Here is a 19,037-nt window from a genome sequence, read left to right as displayed (position 1 = left end):
ACCAAACTCTACAGAATCTTTTGAATTTGAAGTCAACGACGGGTGGTTAATGAATATAAAGAAAGCTCATGTTGATGATGGTTGGTCTATGCTTGTAGATGAGATATCCAAGACCACCTCATCAATGAATGTTGATCAAGATCCTATGCGATGGAGATTATCATGCCTACCCAGGTGATTCTTCCTAATAATCTTTATGAATCTTATGATTCCATGCCAACGTCACCTAAGGTATATTCTAGACCATCTAAATCATACGTTTGTGAAACTTGTGCTAAGAGTTTAAATTCAACTGTTGTTGATGAACCTCAGAAAATTGATTGTTCTCAATGTGGTGAATACAAGTCTAAACTTGAATCAATTCGTCACCACAATGAGTAATTAGTTTTTGATTCAACAAGTATTCGTGATAACTATCGACAAGTGGCTGAAAATAATCATAAATCTAAAGATAAGATTGATGCCATGTTGATTAGCAATCATGATTTGAAACCTGAGGTTGGGTGTAAACTAATAATCATCGAAAACCAGTTTCAAAAAATTTTGGAATTGAGAAACAAAATAACTGAGCTTGAAAAAGAGGTGCTGGAGTTATAGAATACACTGGATAAATTTAGAAATTCATCTTTTCTACTTAATGAAATTATTGAAGTAAACAACAATCACCAAAAGGGTGGTAAAACTGGTTTAGGGTTTGTAGAAATCCCTCCTCCATTTCAAAATGGTTACACCATGCGACCAGACACGGTAGATCTGAAAGAAGTGGGCATTAACTATCCAGCGACAGTAGATCCTCCTGTGACTGTTAGTAAGGTTAAAATAATCAATGAGGAGAAAGTTAAACTAGTTGATCCACAAACAGCTGTTTAGAAAGAAACAAATTGTTTAATTCCAAAATCAAATATTCAAAGCAATCTGGTTTTCTGTCAGACTAATGATGATATTCTTGTTGAAGATGTGGCTGAACCAGTGGTGGTTCACAAAAATGAAAATATACCTGTTGAAAATCATATTCTTTGTGAACCACAAACTGCTGAGAAATCAAAAACTGGTAAATCAAAAACGAATGTTACACCAACGACATGCGAGAAGAAGGTTGTTTCTGAAAAGATATTAAAATCAATTTCAAAACCGAGTGTTAAAGGTAAAAACAGGAAGGTTTATAAATTAAATGGTGTTGACAAGATGTTTGCTGATGAGCTCTTTTCAATAGCTCTTGTTAAACCTGAGAGTGTTGAAAAGGTTTATGATTGTCAAATCTACTAGTTCTGATGTATTGGAAAATTTTGCATAGTGTTCAAATCTTAAATTTTTGCAAAAGAAGAAAAGTGATAAAATTTAACCCTCCGCGTCTAAACTTGTAACAGAATCATCTTTGGCGCGAGTTGAATTGAGAAAATGTTTTTATTGTAATGTCAAAGGGCATTTGATTGTTGATTGTCCTTACAGGAGAAAACTCAAATTGCCTGATGCTTTTAACAAGATTTCTTTAACTTTTGGCCAATTTGAGACACTTAAACAAAAGGCTAAACAACGAAGAGTTTATCTTAATTCATTGTAAAAGTCTCCTGAAACGTCTCACAGTTCTAATAATTTTAAATTTTTTAGACAACAAGCTGATAAACCATTACCAGCTTGGAAACCAAAGATTCCATCAGCTGTTACTGATCAAGTTGAGGATACTAGTTGACCTAAGAATATGGTCTGGGTTCCAGTTTCTCATTAAATTATCTAGTTTTTGTGCAGCGATATCCAAGAAGATCTATCAACGTCATATGGATTGTTGCTAAATCAAATTTGTTGATAATGAATTATCTCAGCATATTGGCTTTTGTTTAGTTTGATTTGATTGATACTTGTAAAGATTTAAAATTCATAAAATTTTTAATCGGCAAACTTGTTCACCATTCATAGTTTTAAAATGCAAGATTTCTTTTTGGTGAACAAGATCTTCAAAAGATTTATCCATGTTGGAATATCATTTTTCATTTTTCGTTATTTTTCTACAAATTTTTGTTATTATTTATATTTTTAGGGGGGGAAATTAGAATAATCCAAAAATATTGTGTTTTCTGTATGAAAAATATAAAAATACAAAAATATGTTGTTAATATTGAAAAATATAAAATTTGAGAAATGCGATCCGACATATATGAGAAATGATATTACATTGACTTAGCGGACCTAACACATGAATAAACTAGACTAAAAAGTGCCGTAAGATCAATTGCATGATGTGTATGATAGGCTTAACAGATTGTATAAGTGCTAAAAAGATATAAATCTAAATGCTTGCCAAATCTAGTGGTGTTAAATCTTGATGCATAGTTAATATATGTATTAAGTACCAAAAAGTTTAAAGATTGTGGTGTATGCATGTGTTCATTTTTCAAAGAAATTCAACTTATTTTTTTCTTTTTATTTAGCAAAGAAATTCAACTTTATTTTTTCTTTAATTTTATTCAAATCTTGGATCCTCTTCTGCACGATAAGATTATCCAACATGAGGGTTAAGATTTGGATATTCTGCTTTATTTTCTTGGTGTTTCGTATAAAGCCTTGGACTTTCTCCGCGTGATAGTACGGTATTATCCGACATGATTGTTAAGGCCTTATACAACTTCAACTTATTTTTATCGTTTTATTTTGTTAAAATGGAACCTTATCTCCGTGTACTAATACCGATCTACAGGGAAAATTTTAACTTTCAGCTTTATTTTCTATTTTTTATTTTTGTATGAGTCACAGCTAATCATTTCAAGAAAGGAAAAGTATGTACATGTGAAATCACTTTATAAAAGATATAAAATTGTGTCTAAGTATGTACATGTGAAATCACTTTATAAAAGATATAAAATTGTGTCTGATAGGTGGGATCCACATAAGATTTGTGCTTAATTGAACCTTAATACGTATCATAAAGTTACTGAAGGATCTGTATAAAGTTTAAAGTGGACAATGGCTACGTGCGTAATAATGTCAAAATTGAAGTGTCGCTTAGGACGTTACAAGTCAATATAATCCCATGTCACGATCTTTCTCCCAAAAATATGTACTGCTTACATTATTGCTTTATTTTCTTTTCGTTATTTTAAGAAAAATACAAAGAAGATTTTAGCTATGTTTTGATATAATTTTGAAAAATCAAAAATATTTTGGGTGTGTTTTAGCATAAAGTTTGTAAAAACCAAAAAGGGTTTCCTTTCCAAGTTATTTTTGATCTTCCGACAACTGATATACATTTTCAAATTGTTTTGCCGAGTTACAAAATTATTTTCACCATTACACATTTTGGTTCATACATTTTGTTCTTAAATGCTAAATCAAGATAAACTTTACGGTTTATTGATGGAATGTGTTGATTGACTGTAGTTATGATAAGAGTGACGATTATTCAATCCTTGAATCTTCTCAAGATGGTGAATTTAAGGTATGACAGAGTATTCGAGTTAATGAGAGTGAAGATGCTAATCGTGTGTACAAGATCGATGCTGATAAAGATTGGAGACGTACAACTAATGCCTAGGGGGAGTTGGTTAGTGCATTTTCTTCATGGCATTATATGTATAAAGACACACGTGATGACTAACTGAAAGCGACAAAGACTAAAAGTTAATGAACTCCAGCAATTGTCAAGGGGGAATCCGTTAGTACATGAAATGTTACAAATGCTGAGAGTTGAGTCGACGAGTTGCTTTATCTTTGGATGAGTTGCAAATGATAAAGGAGTGTGCATGAGAGACGAATGAGCAAGTATGCTTCTATAACGAATGTGCAATGGAATGGGAATGCAAGCTTAATGATTGGAATGCATATAACAAATGGCCATGTTAACTTAAGGACGAATGAGTAGCATGGGATCTAGTAACGAATGAGTTAGTTAGTTAAATGAATGAGTGTATGTAGTATAAATAGTGATTAGTTAGTTTGTTACAAGTTACAACTGTTCATATTACGAGACACCAAATTGTACTGAATCTCTACCAAAATTTCTAATGAACTCCAACGCGTTATTATTTACATCTAGTGTACATGCTTGGCTGTTTTTGTTTACTTATTAGTACCGAAACGTACCGAAACATTCACTGTGCGTTTTCAGTTTCGTAGATCAATATTGAGTTCATCGATCCTCATCGGGAAAAACAGGAATATCCTTTCCGCTCGATAGCAACCAACATACTCGGATCGAGGGTCCCTTTTCCTCGAAACAATGGTCTTGAGTGCAAAGGGGGGCGTAAGATCATACTTATTGAGGCAACTACTTGAAATCAACAGATGTAAGAAAGTAAGCAAATAAACATACAAGTCCATGTAGCGAATTGTAGTTTTGTAAATGACTCGATAAACCCTTGAGTAAATAGAATATATATGCTACCTTCAAAAGTATAAAAGCGTTAAAAGAGGGTGTGAAGAACTCACCTTGAAATTGAAAATAAACATTGCAATAAAAACCGAAAGCACGATAACGAAACCGAAGCAAACGATAATGCGTTAAAGAACCCGAAATGATTGAACTTCTCGAACTATAATTAAAACAAAAATAAAATCTAACTAATGGGATTGAAGAATTTAAATATATTTGGTTTACGGGATATTGCACAATTTTAATATATCTTATTAGCATTTTATGGCATTATAATATATTTAACTTTAACATAAATTGTAACGAACTATATTATTTTAATATTATAACTTTAATAATCTAATATTAATATGGGAAAGACGAGGCGCGGGGTTTATCAAAAATTTTATCTTGAAAATCATCAACTTAACTTTTTATCAAGTTAACGTAAAAGAATTATAAAGTTAACGAAATAAGGCTAAAGAATTAAAAACTAACAAATTATAAAGTTATCTTTAACGGTTTAACGAATTAAAGATTTAACGAATTAAGGTTTATGAATTAAAATTTAACGAATGAATTTTACCGAATTAAAGTTTTCCGAGTTACAAGCTAACGAATTAAATTTAACGTAACGGAAAATTAATTTTAACGATTTAACCGGTGAGGAAGTTAGATTTTAGTTGAAAATGATAAATTATAATTTATAAAGTTTTATTTAGTTTAAAAATATATTTTATTTGATTTGTTAAGATTTTTAATTAATTTATTATAACTAATCAAGTTGTTCGAAAAAATATAAGGAACATGCCTTACCTGGGTTCGAACCGGGTCCTCACATCCACACATATATAGCTTAACCAACTGGTCTAGCTTACAAGTTAGTTTAAGATTAGAAACAAAATTATATATATTAAAATAACTATTCATCTTCTTCCTCATATAACCCTAGAAATCTAATCTGTAAATCCACTCCTTGTATGGTTAAATTGGTTTAGGGTTTGTTTTTCTCGGCTAAAAATGATTATTAAACATATAAAGATTACCCGGTAAGATGATGTTTTGATGGTGAACACGAACTCGTCGGAGACGAATTTTGGATGCTCAATAGGAGATTATAGAGTGTATATTTGATCAAGTTGAGGTTTGGCACGAGTTTAGACGAAGCTTGTAGTCCATTTTATAGTGTCAAATGAAGCGTTAATTGATTAATGGTCGTTAATGGGATTTTTATAACTTGGCCGGCAGTTATCGAATTTATAACACGTTACAGGGCTGATATTTCGCGTTATTTACCTTGATTGGTGGTTGCGTGTCTAGTCTAGAGCCGTTATGACAATTTAACTGAATTATAACGCGAGATTTACTAGTTTAAAAAGGCTGCCGGAATATGTGGTAGTCGCCGAACAATCACGCCGGAAATACTAGGGTCCAATGTAAGTGACGGCTGATATATATTAATTTATATTATTTACACTTTAATCCCCTGAACTTTAAAGTTATATTAATTCATAATTTATACATAAGTTACCAAATGAACCTTGCCCGTTAATTTCCGGTTTAAGGATTTAAATCATGTAAAGTATGTATACTTCTCGAGAGTTTTCCGGCATGCCTCGTTGACCATATCTTTTTCCTGGTACATTAAACTAATTAAACTTTTTCCCTCGTATCGCATCTTTGAAATTTGGAGTGGCTAGAATGTAAAAGTTTTATATTATAAACCAAACCCTAACCCTCCCTTCCCTTTGGTCCGATCGGCACAGCAGCAGCCAACTTCAACCCCAATTTTTTTTTGCAGCCACAGTGTGAGCATAAAACTTCAATTGAAGGTTAATACTATGTCCCTACAAGTCTTTTACATCTTAATTGGTCATCCTAACACGCGTATTGATCGATAAATGGCTTGTTTTAGGCTAACCGGGTGGCTGTCCAATTGAGAGGTTTCGGGACTGTTTTGATTGAGGTTTTTGCTCCAAAATCCTCCTAGGTATGTCTAGTATATCATACTTAAAAATCATGTTCATTGGTGTTCGTTAGATTGGTCAACTAGTTGTAGTTTGAAAGATTGTTTTCGGTTGGCTAGAATTGTGTTTTGTTGCGTTTAACGCGAGGGTTGAAGTGATTAGCGACCAATTCAGCTCAGGTGAACTTGGTTTGATGTACGGGCTGTTGAAAAATCATTTTTATGAGTTATGGGGCTGAATTGGTTGTCGGTTACACAAACGGGTCGGTACAACGCGCAATTGCGTTTATTGAATAGTTGGTGCGTTGTACTTGCGAGTTACCGACCCATTTGACTCGTGTAGCGTTGTGTGGACTTGATGGCTGTGAAATTATCATATTAGGCCCACACGGGTCTGAGTTTGGCTGTTAATTGCCTAAACGGCTCTTAAACGCGCATGTTGGTATCACCTAGTGCTTCCGGGGGTAATTTGGAAATTCTTTATTCCCGGGAGTATCTAAGGGTCGGGTTGGTGTATGTAAGGCCCCGGGGGCTGTTACGATTGAGTTTAATGAGGTCGAGGCTTTAAGTAACTCGAACCAGGTTAGAACGTCTCGTAGGATAAACGAGTCCTTTCGATGTCATTAGTAATGTTTGAATGTAAACCGACAGGTGTTTGAGTTTTGGGATTACATTGGGGTCCTCTAGCTTGTGGTGAAATCGTGCCTCGTGTCAGGTGAGTTAATGATGCCCCTTTTTACTCTTTTAAGTTTTTGGGCTAGCATGCACACCTAAGCGATTTTGCTTGATGAAACGTTTAAACTATTTTATATAGGCTTACTTGTATAGGTTAGGCCTTGGGATGATGTTATAGTATGTTTGTATGTATTATTGTATGGCCTATAATTGGCGATGTTTATTAGTCGTTATCGACTAAGGATGTTACGTATGCCTACTTCGTGTTTGCATACGTTGGATGAGATGTTACGTGTTTGGGTTGTACATGTGCTCGACCATGATGTTATTACTTGGATGTTTATATATATATATATAGGAATGTAATTAAAAAGATGTTTATATATATATATATATGTGTGTGTATATATATATAAGGATGATTATTTATTGCTGATGATTGTCTAACTGTTGTATCCCTTTTATTTTAAAACTCTTGGAATGATTATTATGATTATTATTATAGATGTCAATTATTTAAAACTTAAACTCACTCAGCTCAAGCTGACTTTGTGTGCATATTAGTGTGAGTTTCAGGTTGGGAGAAGGATGTGTTACTGCTTGGACGTGCACGAAGTTACTTGGTCGGTGAAGGGCATACGTAGACGGAAGTTTTAAATATTGAACATTTATTTTTAAAGTTTTATTAAATACATTTAAATTTGTTTTGGGCAAAATTCTCAGGTTTCGGGAACTTGTTTTATTAATTATGGTTTTCCGCTGAATTATACTCTGAATTGGTTATTTTAATGGATGGAACTGTTTTTGAGTTAAGTATTTTTATAAGTATTTTGTATGAATACCAACTACATGATTCCTGGGATTCGGGGTCTTACAACCTTGGACTTCGGAATGTTTTAAGTAATGAATCTAAAGTAGTTATATAACTTGAATAATTTTTTTGTATTATGCCCGAATAATTTGTGAATAGTTTAAACATAAAACTTTAAATCCCGGAGTTTCGTTTATTGATCAAGATGAAAAAAGAAATGATCAAACGATAAATGTAATTCCTTGTGAATATTATATTAATAATAAACGGTAAACACAAGTTCGTTAATCAGAATGTTGCCAGTTTTTATGAGAATCTATATTTGTTTAACTTTCAAATTAGCATAATTTTTTATCTGAACATCTTTAAATTACAAAAATTTATATACTCACTAACTAATAAGTGTATATTTTTATAAAAATAGTTTTGAAATATTTACTTATTTATTAATTTATATAAATTCAATTTAAATGCTATTTTTAACCGATAAATCGTCCGTTTATACCAAACGATATCCGAAAAATTCGATTATTTTGCTAGGTGATCAAAATAGCTTCCAAAAATCTCTATAAAATTTCGAGACTCAACTACTTGGCTAAAATACATTTTTGAGCAGTAAACGGTCATTAAAACTAGATTAAACAAGAATCCAGAAATCATTGCTAGATATCTCCAATTGACACCAAATTTTATGTGTGATGTTATAAGGTAATACCAGAGTTCTCCAAAAAAATTCAAAAATTTTCAAGCTGTTTAACTATTTTTCACAAATAAACCTCAATACACAGTAATAAAATTGCTAAATATTCTCTGATTATTGAAAAATTCCAAAATATGGACATGTAATCATAAATATGATCACTGATGTCCATATAAATTTTCATAAGCTAACGACAAGCACGTCACAATCTAGACTAAAACAGCCCCTAAACGAGTGTTTCGGTTAGTACCTTTGCGTTTTCCGACCGGTAAAGCCGTTTTCTCATGTTTCCGGGTTCTTGGCTGCCCAGCTAATATAACTATAGGCCATGTAGCATAAAACAAAGCATAGGACATCAATAATCAAGCCTTGTAACATAGGGTTTCGATTAGGGTTCCAAATCAAGTTTTTAAACCGTAAAAAGACGATTTAAACCTACTAATCCGTGTTACTCGTCAAAAAAGTATTTGATTCAAATTAATACACTTGTTTAGCATCAAACTCGTTTTTTGCATCATTTTGAAGAGTTTTGCATGGCTAGATATGAGAATATTTACTTAAAAGTTTACTAAATTATTTTTGTGAGAAAGAACATGACATAGAATCACATTATCTGTTAACGTTCTAGATCATACTTCCATTTCAACGTTGTTATGCCAAAAAAAAAAACAAAGTTGACTGTAGATATATTTTGTCCACTTTAAACTTAAAAAGTATTTTGATGTCAAAGTGATACATTAAGGTATGTATTAAGCACAATACTTGTGTGGTCCCCATTTAATCTGATAAATTAAAGACTTCATCATACCTCGGGCTTAATTTTCTTTCACATGTCACATCAACTTGACTTAAACCTTTCTTATCTGATCACATTTTGTTTATTGACACTTTGGACACTTTATTTTAGACACTTGACTCTATCTAGGAATATTTTTCGTAAGTCAAATGACTTACTTTAGTTTTTCTTAAACTTACAAGGTAAAAATCTTTTTGGTGAGTTATAGATAACTCATTTTCTTCCTCTAAAGTTTTGACATGTTGAAAAATATTTACAATTTTACGTACAAGAAGATAGATAGGTTGTTTTAATCAAAATTGATCATGACGAGTGATTCCACCAGAAATTCAAATCCGGTATGATCGATGGCTTTAGTGAGAACGTCAGCAAATTTATTGTCAGATGGACTATCTTAAGCATGCATTATCATATTGTATAACAAATTTGAAGAGACTCAAACCGAAAGCTAGTAGCTGATGCTGGATCCATCACTTAAGAAGTAGTTGAATGAGTTTAGTTTGAGAAACGATCGATAAGTTATGGTTGAGCCATTTGAACAAGGCTGGCATTGTTGAAGCACAAAGTGCCATATGAAACATTTCATATTCCTTGAAGTTTGTCCCCCCCCCCCATGTCGCTTACAAAATACTCGAATCCTCCATCAAATTGTTTAGCATAAAATAGCAAGGATTCGTCTCCCATAATATGCTGGGTGCAATCACTATCTAACTACCGAATACTATCGATAGTCCTCCTTGATTGGCCCTGCATGCGCTAAGCATTTAAATAGGCATGGGTTACCGAGACATTTCTGTCATGAGAAGGTAAACCGTAAACTGATCGAACTTAATTTTATTTCCTGAAAATAATTTATTTCTTGATGAAGAATAGTCCATAGGAATCCAAGTAGAAACTTGTTCCTTGGTTTTGGTAATTTCGGACTTTTCTTTTCTTGTTTTCAGAACTGTTTTTGCTTAATCCTCATACTTTACAGTCTTAGGGTCTTTTTTGATTTTATCCTTTCTGGTTTTCCAAAAAGGTTTCTTTTTGTGTTTTACTTTATTTACTCTGGATCTCACATCCACTTCACTGGGTTCACAATCAGCTTGATCAATCCTTGAATCTGGGTTACTAAAAGCTCCTTTTGGGGACCGACTAAGCCGCCTTTGAATATCAATTTGTTGCTTGAACCAGTTCTTGCAACGTGAGAAGAGTGACCACACACAAAACAACATTTTCTCCTAGGAGCGCCATAGAATTCATCAGAACTATAATATGGTTGGTGCGGTGGGAAAGGTGATCCTTGGAAAGGATGTGCCTTTGAAAAACTTTTGGTTTGTGACCCCGATCATCAAAAACACTAGCGTAATATTAATCAACGCAGTTATGTTTCTAATTATCATACTAGCTGTTATTATAATAGTTGTATGACTGAGGAATTTTGAATGAGTACTTGATTGAGAAAATGACCTTTTAATTGGTGCCACATATATACAGGAAGCACTAGTTTGATTATCATTTTCTAACACTTTTGTTTTGGGTGTTTTATCCTCATGCTTACAACTAGATTGTTAACAGCTCAGTATGTTCACTCAAACAAGTTCATTTACATGGTTTTCAACCATAGATTCTTCGTAAATGGTTTCACAATCGCTATTCATGTATTTTTCCACCGACCCACTTTCTTTTACACGATCTGCTGAACAGGATGAATCACTACTAGAACTAACTGGCATCAGGATTGGATCAACAGTTTTGGAAACCTCAAGAACGAATGGCTCTGGTTTTGGTACATGCAAACTAAAAGGGGTAGACTCGTATAATTATCATTAAAAGGTGGAGGGATGACAACATGCTCATAACCCAACCATGTCTTTTGTTTCACCCCTATTTGTGCTCCAATGATGCCATTTAACTTATCACATGCTATCTCAAATTTGCCTACAGTTATTTATCTTTGAGATAGCTCTAGTTCAAGTTTCTCGGTTTTAGCATTTAACTCAACTATTCGTTTTTCATTAAACTCGACTGTCTTATTAGACTAAAACAATTTGACATGCAACTTTGCCATGTCGTCATGATGAGTTTTAATTTTAGTAGTGAATACCTTCTCAGTCTGTTTGTATTCATCATTGTGACCTTTAATGCCTAAATTTTTTTTTATCAATGCGGCATTATGATTTCTATAACTCTCCACTTTTCAATGCAAGCTTGAGAGCATAAATGTGTGTGTACCTCGGGAGGGATAGGAGTTGAATGACTTCTTCCATTTGTAGCACTTGTCCCAGCTTTAATTTCTTTGGAATGATTGTTCTTTCGGAGCTTGTCATCTATTAATTTAAAAGACTTGATGGTAGAAGTCAACTCTGAGAATCCTTCTTTCAGAGAGTGTTATGGTGTTCAGGTCTGTGGTTATGTTAATGGTAGCCACATTGCTATACCATGTGTAAGATAGAGAATCCAACACCTTCTTGTTGATCTCAAGCAGATTATTGTTGATACCGACACATCTCATTTTAGTGACGAGTGACTCAAATCTATTGATATGAGTCATATCCACCGATTCTCTTTGAATGTGTTTAAGCATGTTGAATTCTAATTTTAAAATGTTCTTTGGCTTTCCCTCATATCTAGATTTCCTCCAAGCTTAGGATCGTATGACATTTTATTTATTAAAAAAATTTGATTTAAATCAAATCGAGTCGATTTTTTTTTAAATCGATTTAAATTTGATCGAATCGATTTTTTTTAAAACGAGTCAAAAGATTCGAGTCATTTTTTTTTTGCTACATTAACGCTACAGTGTTGCTACAGTAACTCGACTCGAGTACTGTACTCGATTTGCTACAGTACTCGAGTCGACTTCTACAGTACTCGACTCGGATCGATTTGCTACAGCTTTATTTTTTTTATTATTTTTTTTAAAGATAACATCTAAAGTACAAATAAAGTCGAAAAGACTTTAGTCTAAAAACCAATAAATCGACCTAGATCTGAGTTTTTCAACCGAATCTGGACCGGACATAAAAACTCAGAACACCAAAAACATAGATTTGATGATTTTTCATGTATTTATAAAGTGTAAAGTACTCAAAAAGAAGTTGATAACAAGACAAATGACCTCAAACCCAACAAAAACTAAGATCAAATTCCGAAAAGTTTGGTCTGAAAACCACAAAAAGTCAAGCCGAAAGCTCTAATACCACTTGTAGGTCTCGAAACCGGATCCGACAAATGAACGGATTTTGTTCTTGATAATCGATCGAGACGAGTGCGGTATAAACAAACGATTGAACAAATAATGTAAAGATAATATTGAATGACTCCATAATCGGTAAAAAATGAATAACATTAATCGAACCGATTCCCACCCAATGTGAGCTCCCCTTGGGTGGTTGTTAACACACAAGAAAACCCACACATACAAAGACAAGACATGTCCTATTTATAGCTAAATGTAGATAATCTAGAAGCCTTTTCCTTGTTGAAGCTAAAATGTGTGCACCGAAACTCTCGTATTGGATCCGAAATTCACACCCATTTTAATTATTTGCTTGACCATAATATATTTAATGAGTTTCATTCTTTTGATATCGTAATTCACATTTCTGGCCTTACAATCACCTCATTGACTTGTGATATCAAAACTTTGTCAAACCGTGTCTTGCCTCTTCACTAATCACCCACTAACCGAAGCCTCTTCGTTTTAATTCACCCCCTCAAGGTATTACCTACCTAATTTCATTCATGAAGGAGTTGTCGCTTCTTTATCCATTCTCAGATCTTAAGCAATATAGGTTGAGATTAGCTCTAATATCCACAATTCGTTCTTGAAATACTGGCTTCAACAGTCGAATGACAAAGCTTATTAATTTCTCTTTAAATCCAAATCCTTATCCACTTTGTTCAAAGTTTACCACACGGATGCAACTTCTTGAACGCACTAAAAATAATATAGAAATAACAAGCTTTAAACATGGTTAAACAATGACAGAAACCCGATCATTTTTTACTTTCTTCAGTTTGATCAACCCGAAGAACAATCCTTTTAAAAAAAGCATTCTACACAATCGGCCCAAATAAATTTATCCAACCACAAAAATAAAATAAAATAAAATAACCCAACTGGCCATAAAAGGTAATCTAGTTGCCTACAACCATAATCTATAATCATACCAAAAACAACCTGGATATATATTTAGCCCAACAAATCATAGATTAGAAGGAGGCACAACCCAGCCCATAGCATGTCCAACATGTTTGACGTGCTAGGAACTTTAGGCCCAAAAATAATGTGTTTCCTAGTTGAAGACACCAACACAAAGTGACAAAACGTGATTTTGTAAAAATATAAATTACCAGAGGATAACAAATGACATCAGCAGAAATCTAACATCAGCCACCATCCTTTCCCCACCATTCACCACTTCCACATATCCTTCCAGCGGAAAAAAACCCATTAACTCCATGTGCAAAACAAAAGCAACCACCACCATCCGCCGAAAAAACGGGAATGGGTCTATACCATTCAAACAGCATCTCATCAATTTACCGTCGGTCACTCAGATTAAATCTGACCTCATGGGAACTGAAGCAGTAAATTTGAAGATGTAATCATCATATTAATCATGTTCTCGTCGATTCTGCGTAAAACAAACATCATAGAAGAAGAATCGATCTTCGATTTGATGATAATGAGCCAATCTTACATTTTGCAGCTTGATACATATGAGCACCCGCTGTTTGAAAACAAAAATGACCACTAATTTGGTCCGATACAACTAATGTTCTTCATAGAACCCTTGAAACAAACATCACACTGGCGGTGAATCCCAGGTCTACACACAAGACGAACTTCGAGCAACATTATTTTCTCAAATCTTCAAACTTTTATTTCCAAACATCAAATTTATTTCCAAAACATCAACAGATCTTCAAAAACTTCAAGAAATTAACGTCTCAGTTCGGGTAATCGCAGAATTAGAACCCGAATATCAAGAACAAAGTTGAATCAACTGATTCGACTCGCTCTGATACCATTTGTAGGCCCCGAAACCGGATCATACAAATGAACGGATTTATTCTTGATAAACGCGTGAGATAGGTGCGGTAAATCAAACGACCGAACAAATAATATAATAATGAACGATTTTGTTATCGGTTGCAAAAGATTATAATATTAAACGAACGGACCCCACCCAAGGTGAGCTCCCCTTGGATGGGTGATTTACACTTTACAAAACACACACATAAACATGACATACAAGTCCTCTTTATAGCAAAAGCATATTCCTTCTAGAAGTCTTTTCTCCCATTGAAGCTAAATGTATGCACTGAAGCTCTCGCATCGTATCCAGATTTCTCGCCCACTTTATTTTCTTGACCATATATATTTAATGGGTTTCGTCATATTAATATCGCAAGTCACACATTATTGGCCTTACAATCACCCCTTGACTTGTGATATTAAAACTATGTCACACCGTGTCTCGCATCTTCACAAATCACCTTATAAACCGAAGCCTCTTCGTTTCAATTCAACCCTCAAGGTATGACCCACCTAATTCATTCATGAAGAAATTCCCACTTCTTTATCCATTCTCTCAAATCTTAAGCAATATAGGTTGAAACGAGCTCGAATATCCACAAATCGATTTCAAATAACCAAATTCAATGGTCAAATGACAAAGCTTATTAATTCATTCGAAGTTCACCTTTCGGATCAAACTTCTCAAACGCCTTAAAAATAATATAGAAATAACAAGCTTTGAAAACAGCTAAACAATGACGAAAACCATATCAATGTTGACTTTCTTCAGTTTGGTCAATCCAGACATTATCAATTTCATCGCCCAAAAATACTTCACAGACACATGCCCAGACAAAATAATCCCAGCAACCTAAATAGGAAAGAAGTGTGCTGGTCTGTTTCTTGGTCAGTTAGGGCAACCCATATCGCAATCGACATCCCAACACATTAAAAAAATAGCCCAATCCCAATTCCTTTCCAAACCATATTAGGGCCCAAAAATAAAAAGAATAGAACATTGTTCTTTCGGTCGCCATTCCAGTCTGACCACAATGTCGGACACTTAGTCGCCGGAAAACCCGCATGAGATGACACCGCCACCTTGTTAGTCCCATTTTGTTTTAGTCTTTTGTATTGTAATTATATGTTTTGGGCTTTAGTTGTTAGTTTTGAATGTATAGGCCCAAGGGAAATAATGTTGTAAAGCCCATTGGGCATTTGATGTTACTTACTTCTCATGCATGCTTCCCTATAAATAGGAAGCATGCCATGAGAGATAGGAAGTTGTTCATTTAATAAAAAGAAACCTTTTTGCCAAAACTCTCATTCTCTCTCGGCTTTCTCTCTTTCTCTCAAACCACCCGAACATAAAGTTCAAGATCGGAGACCTCTTAGGTTGCTTAGTGTGATTTCCACTAGCACTAAGTTAGGTTGATCCAAGAACGTTGTTAGATCCACATGCCACAGGTCCACGGGACATCCAATTGGTATCAGAGCTTCGGCTCACTAGTTGAGGGTTTTTGGATCACAACCTTGGGTTTTGATCTTGAGAAGAAGAAAACAAGTGTTCTTGACTAAAAGACTCACAAAACAAGAAAACTACAAAAAGATTCGGCCATAAACTTCATAAAAATGTCTTAGAATGTGTTCTTGGTGAAAGTATCAAGTGTACAAGTTCTAGATCTGAAAATTTTTAGGTTTAAAAGTGTTAAAACTGGTGTTACGGGTTTGAAAAATTGATAAATTTGACAAGTAAAAATTTCGCTTCTCATGGCATCAAAATCAGTGTACCAACTTTTGACCTAGTACTGACAAGTTAGGTGAAACAGATCCTGAGAAGGATTTCTTCTAGAAAACTAAACTTTTTCGCTCAAGAAAGTTTTTCGCATCGCATAGGTTTTTCATTCGCTTGGGGTTTCGCTTCACATGGTGTTTCGCTTCGCTTCATTTTTCGCTTCGCTTGGAAGTTTTTCGATCGCTTTACTGTTCACACCTTTTCGCTTCGCTTCATTTTTCGCTTTGCTTCACTTTACTGTTCACATCTTTTTCGCTTCGCACAGACAACCTTTTTCGCTTGGCTTAAAACAAGTTTTTCGCTTCGCCTGAAAAACTATTTCGCGCGAAAAAGTTGCCCGTTTTAAAATTCATAACTGTTTAACTGTCAAGTTTTTGAGACTGCCAAGTCCATGACGAGCACTGATTCTGAGTTGTTGAGGGGATATTTGTTGTTAGAAAACCAAGTGGGAACCCCTCAGAAGCCTTCTAAGTTTATGACCTTAGATACAACTTTGCCGACTTCAAATGGAGGTTCATGAACTACATCTCATTGACTGAAACTGACCTAATGAGATATTTTGAACAAGGTCCTCATATTCCTATGACTCGCACTGATGTTGGGGAACAACTTAAGACTGTTGACAACTATGATCAAGCGGACAGAGACTTATTAGCATAAGACAAGAAATCCTATCTCATTTTAACCGTCTGTCTTTCAAATGAGATCACTGAGACTCTTCGTGAACACACAAGTGCCAAGGGTTTATAAGAAGCACTTGTTGAGAAGATTGAGGGCAATGCTGAAATTAGGGAAAACAAGAAGGCCCTATTGAAGGAAGAGTTCAATTTGGTAAAGAGATTTGAGAAGCTGATGGTTAGAGTCAGAGCTGCCAGTGTCAACATCACCAATCCACTCAATCAAGCATGCATGGCTTTCACAAATGAAGCTTCTTCATCTTCAGCTGCTAGTTCTGATGCATCACCCCTCGACAAGGTAAACCAAAATCTTTGCACTGAAGCTTGTGTAAATAAGGTTACATATTATAGATGTCTTCAATACGAAGTTTTGAAAGAAAATGCAAAACTTCGTCAATTGAATGTTGAATATGTTAAGGCTGACAAGATCTATGTTGAAAAGATTAAAACTCATCACGATGATGTTGCAAATCTTAAACTTAAAATTTTTCAAAAAGAGCATAAGTTATTTATTATAAGAACATAATTAATGATTTAAAAGATGAAATTGAAAAGTTAAAACTTGAAGTTTCTAATAAAAGGGAAAAAGAAAAACAAGTTGAAAGATTTGAAGCATCATTTGAGCAATTAGATGATCTTATTGGAGCCCAGAGAAGTACTAAAGTTAAAGCGGGGCTAGGATATGATTATTCAGCGGTACCTCCACCAATGAATGATAACTACACCAGCTTGCCCCACTTTAGCTATAATACTTCTCCTGAGGAAGAAATGTCATACGGCGTTGGTAGAATACCAAAACTTGTGACATTTGTCCCTGCAGTATCACAAACTGCTGCTCCAATTCAATCATTTGATAAATCTAATTTCGATGTGTCTTGTGAAGCAGGTGATGTAATCAATGGTGATTGTGGGAAGGTTAATCAGGGTTGTAAGCAAAATGGAGAGTTAGAAACTCGTTTTGAGTCTTGTGTGGGTCTAACAAAATCAATTAACAATCCAGACTGTAATAAAGTTTGTGAATCTATGTTAGGAAGTCTTATGACAGGATCAAAAGCTGTATTTTGTGAAACTTCAAGTGATGAAATTTGTAAAAATGCTTGTAATGAAAGTGAATGTTCTTCATCTGATTCAGAGTGTGAAATAGTTTATGATGAAACAATTGAAGCCAAGGTTGATGAACAGACTTGTTGTAGCTGCTAATCAACTGATCATCATGTTGAGAATTTTAGAAAACATAAAACAAATTTTGAGAATGAAAAACCAGGCACTTCCTGTAAATATGTGCCACCAAAGAAAATCTCTTTTTCTCAAAATACAAATTACAACAATAGTCCTCAATATTATAATCAGTTTGATAATGTCTATTACTATTCTCAACAGAAACCTAGGCATTCAAATTATTTTGCTTCAAAATTTTCAAATGTTCATCATTATCAGACAGATACAGGTTACAGACAAGTTAACACAATCACATCACCTTATCCCACATATCTCAGTGATCAAGATATCTATAATTGCAACAAAAGAAAATGTTGCTTTGTTTGTGGCAATCCGTCTCATCTTGCAAGACATTGCAAGAACTGGCACAAGCAACAAAGAAATTCGAGATGTGCTTTTGGTCAGAAATTTCCTAAGGTTGATCCCAAACCTAAGAAAATAACTCAGCAAACTAATACATCTGCCAATGAGACGGATCTGAATTTTGAAAAGATACAGAAACCAAGAAAACCATTTTGGCTAACCCAAAGGGAAAGGAAGAGGTTAGCAAAGGGATCGGAAGCTGAAAAGCCAAAGAACCATTCAAATGTTTTCAACAAGAAACACATCGAGGACGTTGTCTTTAAGTCCAAACAAAATCGAAGGCAATCCAGAAAACCTTTCAAAAACCAAGGAAAATTTAACCCAAATTCCTCGAGGGATTGTACTTCAGATTCTGATTCTCCAAGAGATTATATTTTTAAAAATCACAAAATCAAATTGGGTGATTTTCTATTTAATTTTCCTGAGACAAGTACGTCTCGGGCCCTTCTACTAACTAGCTGTTCACGTGTGTACGGTCAGCCTGGAAAGCCTATAAATAGTATTTGGTACTTGGACAGTAGCTGCACCTGACATATGACAGGAGATGAGTCCTTGTTGTTTGACATCAAACCATTCGACGGTGGACATTTTTCCTTTGCTGGTGATATAGGAGGAGAAATCACGAAACAAGGCAAAGTCTCCAATGGTACATTGACCTTTGACGAAGTCAATCTTGTGGAATA

Source organism: Bidens hawaiensis, unplaced genomic scaffold (genome assembly GCF_021521415.1).
Source record: "Bidens hawaiensis isolate Kalapana, Puna unplaced genomic scaffold, B.hawaiensis_p1.1 tig00002717_1, whole genome shotgun sequence".
NCBI lineage: Eukaryota > Viridiplantae > Streptophyta > Magnoliopsida > Asterales > Asteraceae > Bidens > Bidens hawaiensis.
This window is presented reverse-complemented; position numbering follows the sequence as displayed.